Source organism: Xiphophorus maculatus, chromosome 14 (genome assembly GCF_002775205.1).
Source record: "Xiphophorus maculatus strain JP 163 A chromosome 14, X_maculatus-5.0-male, whole genome shotgun sequence".
In the NCBI taxonomy this organism is placed as follows: domain Eukaryota; kingdom Metazoa; phylum Chordata; class Actinopteri; order Cyprinodontiformes; family Poeciliidae; genus Xiphophorus; species Xiphophorus maculatus.
The window spans coordinates 15,764,528-15,773,538 of NC_036456.1; the positions used below are offsets into that span (position 1 = coordinate 15,764,528).

At 38.3% G+C, this 9,011-nt stretch overlaps 1 protein-coding gene across 1 annotated transcript in view; it reads right to left on the bottom strand.

Annotated features, from left to right (window-relative positions):
* LOC102233624 (inactive ubiquitin carboxyl-terminal hydrolase 53-like) overlaps positions 1-451 on the bottom strand; it is a 39,148-nt gene extending 38,697 nt beyond the window's left edge. The window contains exon 1 of the mRNA XM_023346428.1: positions 113-451. The gene's annotated coding sequence lies outside the window, so the exon portion shown is untranslated. The remainder of the gene's footprint in view (positions 1-112) is intronic.
* Positions 452-9,011: the final 8,560 nt, after the last annotated feature.

Below are 9,011 nucleotides of genomic sequence, written 5' to 3' on the forward strand. Positions count from 1 at the left end.
AGGTACTACCTGCATTTCATTTCCGCCCCACGTAGCTACTAGTGCTGCCGCTAAACATCAGCTAAGAAAGTTTCAGCAACTACAGGAGTCATTAAAAACAAAAGGCGCTCACCTTTGCGAGAGTGTTTAGTCCAAATAAGCGACAGCAATATCCGTTAAAGTGCTAAAAAGCCGATAAACCGACGAACTCTGAATAAATGTGCGTCAAGGCGCAGAGAGACGCTGGAAAAGTACTCCACCAGTCCGGGAGTAAAAAAAATAAAAATAAATAAATAAGAAGTGTTGTTTTACAGCGCTGAAACTCTCGTATGACTTCCACTTCGGACACGTCTCGCTCAGTTCAGCTGCGATATTGTTCCCGGTGAGAAGCAGAAGCCACAGCTGCGGGCGGTGGTGGGGTTGAGGACTGACTGGTCGCTCCGTCGACTTCGGCACCTGAAATACTGGATTAGAGATGTTTTCAGAGCTGAGATGTCAAACCCCGCCTCTTCAACAACACTCGCTCTGCAGTCTGCCATGCTGCTGCTGCTGCTGCACACCGCTGCCACGGCTACTGCAGGCTGAGACTCACCCAGTTATACGGCACCTTACAGGCGGTTTGCACCCCTCTGTTCCACAGGCTACTCTTCATATTGTTAACGAACCTTTGCAAATGCACAGTCCGCTGCTAATATAGTCGTGTCGCTTGAACTTTCTCTCATTTTTATTAGAATGTAATTTGATTAATGTAGACCAGTTGTTTTCTGAAACAAAATCTGAAAAGTGTGGCATGCACATGAATTCAATTCAATTTTAAATATATATTTTATTGATCTTAAAGTGAAAATAAATATATTTGTAACTCATATTTTAAAAAAGAGTTTTAGATCCTGATGGCTGTGGGATCTCCTGTAGCAGTCTGTATTGCAGCGACTCTCAAGAGGCTTCTGATCTGACAGAAGTCACTTAACAGTCTCAGGAAGAGGATGCACAGGGTTGTATATGTTTTTAATTTGTTTTTTGCTCAATAATCTCCATGGGTTCCAGAGTGGTCCACAGAACAGACACAACCTTCTTTATCACCTTGTTGATACCCTTATCAAGTCTTCAGCTCTGATGTTGCTACTCCAATAGATTATCACAGAAAACAGTGCACTCTCCACAACAGATTTATAGAAGATCTTTAAGCCCCCTTTAACAGCATTCTCTGCAAATCTGTGACTTTCAGAAGCTGTAGCGATCCACTGCTCAGGGGGCATACTCAGAATTGTATCAAAAGATGTTTTCAGCTCAAGTGGGCATTTTTTATTTGTAAAAAAAAAAAAAAAACAATATTAATTTCTTTTCACTTCGAAATGAACTATGCAGCATAGGTCTACTTACATAAAATCTCAATTAAACAAATAGAAGTTTGTTTTACCACGAAAGGCATGGAATTCCTCGTTTATTAGAGAGGTTTTTGCTTATTTAGTCAGTAAGCAATCATGCATTCGTAATGCTTTGGCATTTGAAGAAAAGCTTATGTGTCGCAGTGTAGTGGCCTGGATTAAAACATGCTTTTTGGGGTGTTAAATGTTTACCTGCATGGTTACACACCAACAATGTGTTGACAGCTCAGACACAGATGATAATTATGGAGGGGTGGAAAAGAGTCATGTAAGGCTCCGGTACCCAGACACCATCTGCCTGATCCTGTTACATAAAGAAAGAAACTGGAAGGAGAGTGCAATTAAAGCATTTCTAGCCCCTCCTTTTAAGCACAAAAATAAATCCATGTCATGTACCACACCTTAAGCTGGTCACATCCCTTTTTTATTATTTAAAACACATATTAATTATATTAAGTAGTTTGGAATGCTGCCAGAGCAAAGAGAGGCCATTCATCATGTGGGGTTATTGAAACATCGAAGGTAATGAATTTAAATTCCTAGTGTTCGTGTGGGTTATCCTGATTATGAGTGTTAGCTGAGTACTGCATAATAATCTTAACAGCAAAAAGTCTGTATGACTAATAGAGCACACACTGGAGAGTAAGCTGCCATGGTCAGGTAGACAAATTGGAGAAATAAAATACTTTTAAATGAAAAACATTAGACTCTCCCAATTAGAGGTAAAATGTAAACTGCCCTTAATCTCTCTGTCTGTCTTCATTCTTACGCTTATGTGTGTTCCAGAGACATGAAACATGAGCGAAAGAACAAAATCCTGGATACAAGCGGCCGAATTGAGCTTCCTCTGTTTGGATATCAAGTTAAGAGCTCGTCTGTTGAGAGCAGCTCTGACAAAACCCACAACTGATTGAAACGGAGCTGCTGCTTCTTTAAATCAGAGGAGTCAGTTCACGAGGCCCCTGGAAGCCCCTGTATACTTGTGCCTCATCTCCACTGAGCAGTACAGCACAGGTTGGTGTCGTTCGGTACGGTTTCTCATGGTCCACCTTAAATCTCAATTTTGGATAAGTGGAAGACAGTTAGTGGTTAGCTGTTTTTTGGTTTTGAAAGGAGATGGGAACCTGTTCAGACAACTCCAAAGCCTCTCCCTTTTGAGCTTTTCCTAGTCACATTCCCCCTAAAAGCAAATTCTAAAGTACTGAGCCAAAGCACAAAACTATTGATGTACTTGTGTACGTCTCCCGTGACTTGTCTGAGAAGCTGCAAGATAAAAATCACCATCAAATATGTAATATATTGGATACAAGTAGCCGGAATGAGCCTTCCTTGTTATCTGATGGTAGCTCAGATTAGAGTTGCTGTTCCTCACAAAGGAGTGAGATTTAAAAAAAAAGTCCTTGATCAAGATGCCTCCTGGACGCCTCCCTATGGAGGGTTTTGTTATAGTCCCACTGGGAAAGACGCCCCTGGCAGACTTGGAGCTCACTGGAGGAATATCTGTTTGGATTTGGGAAGGCCATCTGGTCCTCCAGAGTGAACCAAGTGCCCATCACTGCAGAATACAGTCTGGGATGGAATCAAACGTGAGCTGAATCTAACATTTATGTCCACTAACAGCTCAGATCCTAATGTGCGTCCTGCTGGTAGTAGATGAAGAACATTTTCGCAAATCTTTTTTTGCTGCATTTGGTTATTTCAAGCCTAAAAGTTATAAAATGATCATTAAAAAGTATTTTTAAAAATAAGAAGAAGGGGTTGAAAAGTTTTATTAACTGCTTCTCAGTTGCAATATCACATAGTTTTGGTAATTTGGTGCTAAGCAAGCTGTTGCTTAGCACTTTTGTGTAAGATTTAAACCTAATCTAAGTCGCAATTGTTTGTTTGGTCATTTAAACTACAGAAACAATATGTCACAAGCTTAAAATGCGGCAGGAATATGTGTTATTAGAACATAAAACTGAAGATTGATTGGAGGTATAATCAAATAATAATGTACGGCAATTGTTTTAATAATCTACATGTTAAAAAGAAAAGAAGTCTCTGCTTTCCTATTATCTTTCATTCATTAGGATTGAGGAAATGGGCTGCCGTGATGGAGTGTGCACCGAGGGGTCACAATGTATCAGCATGATCCAGACTTTCCCCAGGAAGTACTTGAAAGAGCCCATTGAGGAGACGTTTCCCTCTGCACTTGTTTCCTCCGAGGACATAATGCTTCTGCTTCCTTTTAAAATAAAAAGGCAGCTCAAAAGAATGGTACTACAATGCTTGAGTGATGTAAAGCTTTTATGATTTTGTATTAACCTGTATGCACTTTATCACCTAATTAGATATTTCATTGCCTACAGTTTGGGAAAACATTGAGAGAGATGAAAAAACAAGGGAAGCATCCTGGACTTCTGGTGTTACATTTCATTTTATTTACATATGTTTTTTTGGATGTATTACTAACGATATTGCTCAGAGCACAGATTTACATCGCATGTTCCCCTCCCTTTCTTACTCTGTATGAAATACAGATGAGACAACCCTCAGATATTTTACTAAGATATAAAAACCTCTCTTATCTGACCTTGGTAGAGAGAGATTGAGATTAAGTTGCTGAATTTGTGCACTGTCAGCTTTGCGGCTTTGATTCGAGCCATAAGGCTACAAACGACTACATCATTGTGCTGATAAATCATCGCAGCTCTGGCTCGTTTGCTCTGGAATGGTGGCATTTTGACCTATGCCACCAGCTGTAGACCTGTGTAGATATCTGTGTCATTATTTTTGACTAATTGCCAAGAAAATCAAGTATTCATTGGGTTGCTTCAGTTGCTCAGTGTTGTGGAAGTATTTGTCCTGTTGTTACCAGTGACCTTTTAATATCAGACAAAGATAACATGAGTAAATACAAATTTCAGTTTTCAAATTCAAGGAAAATAATATCCAAATCAGCCTGGTCCCAAGAAAAACTTTCTTCTTAAGTTCAAACTTTGACTAAGCCAATGCAAAAGGTTTATTTAGTTTGTTTTTGAGCCACTGAGAGATGGAACTGCTTTGTTTTCGATCATTTCCTGCTGCATAACCCAAGTGTGCATGAGCTTAAATCACACACTGAAGGTCACATATTCTCATTCAGAATTTTCTTGCAAATAGCAGAATTCATGTTTGGGTTAACTCACAGACCATCAAACTACCAGCCCTATGCTTGACTGTAGGTATAATCTTTTTCTGAAGAATTTTCAGGATTGGTTTTAAACCAGGCGTAACCAAAGAAACTGAGGTCTGCAGTGTATTAGACCTTGTTCTGCTTTGTGATCTACCAAAATTGCGCTTGGAGTAATTTTGGTACGCTAACCAATCCTGGGAAGGTTCACCAAGAAAATAACCTTTTATGTTTATTTCTCGTCAATTTAGCTTAGACAGATAGGTGTAGCAAAAAGCATAAAACATTTAAAGTCTGTAATAAGCGAGAAATTCCTCTTTATACTACTTTGAATTGATTTTTAAATTAAGATTTATTTATCAACAACTTTGCCAGGTCTGCAACCTGACAGTATGCAAAATGGATGTTTCACAGGATGCCAGTGACAAAGCATTGACTTCTGACCTTGTGTTTTCCCCAATGACCAGGAAAATACTTGCTGAACACAGTAGGTAAACACAGCTCAAATGACAAACCTCCGTCCTCTTTTTGCCCGGGGTGCTATCTCTGCAGTGGCCAGTGTATTGAATCATTGATGATTTTGATTGTTTCTCTGGGTCACTAAATTCCACTTCATCCCAAATGTGCTGAAGCTTTTGAGCGGTGGTATTTTTAGCACTGATGTCTGCCTTTTCAGTCAATACATACAGTACTTTACAGATACAGTTGTGTTCTTCAAATGTGGAAAAGTCCGGCTTTTAGATATCTGAGCTCACAATAAATAACTGAAATGGACTTAACTTGACCAATGAAAAAAAAATGCTATTGCTGTTAGAACATGAAGGATTGATAATATATACAGAATACTTTTCTGTTCTAGAAACACCAAAATTTAAGTACCTAACTGAAATGTGAACTTAATCTGCTCCCACTTCAGCTTCAGTAATAAATGTCCTAGTTTGTGTGCATGTTTGAGTGTGCACACAAATTTTGGATGCGTTTTAGTTTCATGGGAAATGCAAATAGATCAAGAGGAGCAGCTTGCACTGGTGAAAAAGTCATGTTAGGGCAATTTATTTTGACCAAATACATAAACAAATAAATATGGGATATCTTTTTAAGTAAGCACTGGAAGGAGTTGGATTAATCTGAATCAACCAAGGTTAAACCTTTTATGTAATAGTTAGGGGGGGTAAACAAGATTAGGAAGACTAAACAAAGCAAAGCTTCTAATGTCTTCTGTGAATGCCATTCATTGTGTTCCTACCAAAGTACTTTTAATGAGGGAAAGCACAAAGGTAAAAATCCTTGCTATTACATAAGAGATTAAACATGCTCCAATGATACAATGAAGGAGGTTTCACCTCTAAAGCAGCTCATGATATCTAAAATAGGATTATCATCTAAAAATATTGAGTACGCTTAGCTGTTTGGAAGAAAAAAATTGACTTAAAAGTTTGTCAATAATTGGCAACTTTACTTTTACTTTAGAGAAATGACAGTCTGCTAGCGTAGCCTCAAGGTAACTAGCTTTTTCTGTTAGCCTGTTTTTGATAGCATGCTAGGTTATGAAAATACATAACTTCACAATTTCAAAAAACATCATGATTTCTTTTTATTGCTGTTTTGCTTTGAGTCTTACATGTAGCATCAATGGTAAAATCAGGTCTTTTGCTCAGTGAGCACCAGCTGCTATAAGAAAAGTCCAGCGATGTCTCTCCATAGTGCACTCTGACATTTTAGGGGCAACCTTACATTTCCACTAAACAGCAATTTATAGGTAGAAAACAGGAGAATATGAGGAGAAAATACAAAGTGCTGTTTTAGAATTGTAGCCTGTCTGTAGTTTTGTTTGTCATAAAAGAGGCTACAGTCCGTTATCATGACAATTCTTGACAGGCCACTCAGCAAACAGAAGAAATTGTGGACAATGACGTCGATTTTCTGCGCTGGTTTTGAATTGTAGCCTGCCCGTAGATTTAGCAATGGCAGCAGAGGAAGTGAACAAAGCCACTGAGTCTGTGTTGGTCACGCTTCTAAATATTTCATTAACATTAACAGCCACCTCATTCGGATTGGCACTATGACAACTGTATATCCTAACTTCTCCCTCTCTGTCTGGGCACAGAGGGATTTATTTGCGTTAATATCAGTACCATGTTGTAAAGACTAAATTTCTCACAGCTGGTGAGTCTTTCTTAATCTGCACTTGGCCTTTAAAGCCACTGGTGATTGTAATCATAAAATCATGATAAGCACCATTTTACATGGTTTCAAATGAACCTTAAATACAATGAAAATATTAAAGTATGACTCCAAGAGGAAGCAATATAAGAAAAAAACAAAAAGTTCTCAGGAGTTATCAAAGCGTGGAATGTACTTTGTGTGATTCTGGTCTGTTCTGCACTAGGAGCAAACAAACAAGAAAGTTCTTGGATAAGCTTAGATGTCTAAGCCTAAGTCAAACTGTGAGAAAAAAAATGTTCCTGAAGACTTTGAGTACTTTTAAACCTTCATCTAAGTTCTAACCAGATAAATAAAAAATATTTGTAATCCAACAAGGCAAAGAAGAGGGAAATAGCTCCAAAAGTCACTCCCATTTTGTTCTGTTGTGAGTTACAGATACACTTTGAAAATAAAACTTTTTCCAGGGAGTCGTCAGCTTCATTCACACATGGATTCACATTTTGGTGGTGGATTTTTTTTTCTTCTATCACAGAGAAGGCACCATTCAGAGTGACTCAATCAATATAATTAAGCTAGATTTAACAAAGATTGACTTCAATCAAGTCTCCTATTAAGTTTAAAAGTAAATTATGTTGATAAATGTAAGACGATGAAAATGTCACATGAGGTAATTTGTAAAAGAAAATATGCTCAAACCCGTTTGTCAATAAGAGTGCGATGTAACAAACTGTGGAAAAATCTAAGAAGTGTGAATACTATTTGGTGGCACAGTAATTTTGGTTCTTTTAATCATCATTTTACTTATGACTGACTTTGATATTACCAATAAATATCACCTTGACAAAAGTTCCTCCTAATGGCTTTCATATGAAAGAGCATTTCCACTGTCATTTGAATGGCATTTTTGTCATCATGATGACTTTGCAGTATAACAATACAGGCGCAATGACATCACAGCATTAGTAACATACTGAACAATAGAGAAAGTGAAGACCTTTCTTTATCTGTACCCATTTCTGTGCTCATTTGCATTTTCTTTTTACCCCCGAGTTGTTGTTTTGCTCCACACTGTTTTGGTTGCAGAAAAGTGGATGACATGAGCACATTCCTTCCCTTTCTTTCCTGCAACTGACCATGTTTCATTAATGCTGGAGTGCAGCCAAAGGGGTGACTGTGATATATTTCACTGCTGTGTCTGCTGTATCCACGGTAGCTACAGCACACAGGAAAGGCATGCTTCGGTGCGGAGTATAAGGAAACTGAAATGCTTCTTATTTCCCCCACAAAATAAAGTAACCAGAATGTGGTAGTTGATATAAACTAATTTAATGGAACCCGTTGTTTGTTTTAGATTAAAAAGTTTCCCGTCACATTTGTGTTTCAGCTTATTTAGCTATATGTCCCCATTGCGGTCGTCAGGCACTAATTCTCGACTGACCATTAACCAAACCAAGAAGGTTAACACATATTGACCATTTAAGAATATAGATGAGGCCCCTGAGGCAAAAATACAGAAGCTGGATTACTGTGAGAAAGCACAGCTATAATTGGTCTCAAGGGCTTGGTGAGTAAACAGGAACACTGTTTTGAAAGTTAATTTGACTGTAGAGGATACACACTTCCCAATGTGTGCATGAGGGTCCTTCATACAAGCTTGGTTCAAGAGTGGATAGTGGTTGTATTACGATAATTTATGCACTTGGCTGAGCTATAACTTTGTACCTTTAAAGATATTCAGTTAGAACCTAGTTTAAAAATAATAATTCATGAACTTCCAAAAGCAAGCACAGCCACAAGGACTGTTTGTTCATGTTAGGTGTGCAGAAATCCTCCTAACTAAAAGCTGACAGACAGGAACACATTCCCAAATTCTCTCTTCAGTCATTCAACCTCCTTGCCCTTACATCCCCACACCTAACCTCACCTCACCTCCACACTGTATCACAGCATATTAGCCATCTGCTTGCATAACAAATCTATCGTGGCATCAGTAGAGAGAGTAAAACTAAATTAGCGTTTGTTAGTTACAGTACCACACTGTTTTAGTTGCAGAAAAGTGGATGACATGAGCACATTCCTTCCCTTTCTTTCCTGCAACTGACCATGTTTCATTAATGCTGGAGTGCAGCCAAAGGGTTGACCACACAAAACATAGTTCATAATTGTGAAGGAGCAAGGCATGTTTTTTTTTTTTATTGCAAATAATTAAAAACAAAAGAAAAATGTGGCATGTATTTGTGTTTATGATTGAATACTTTGCACAACCACCTTTTGCAGCATTTACAGTTGCACTTTTTTCCTCATCTAGAGACTGATTTTTCTCT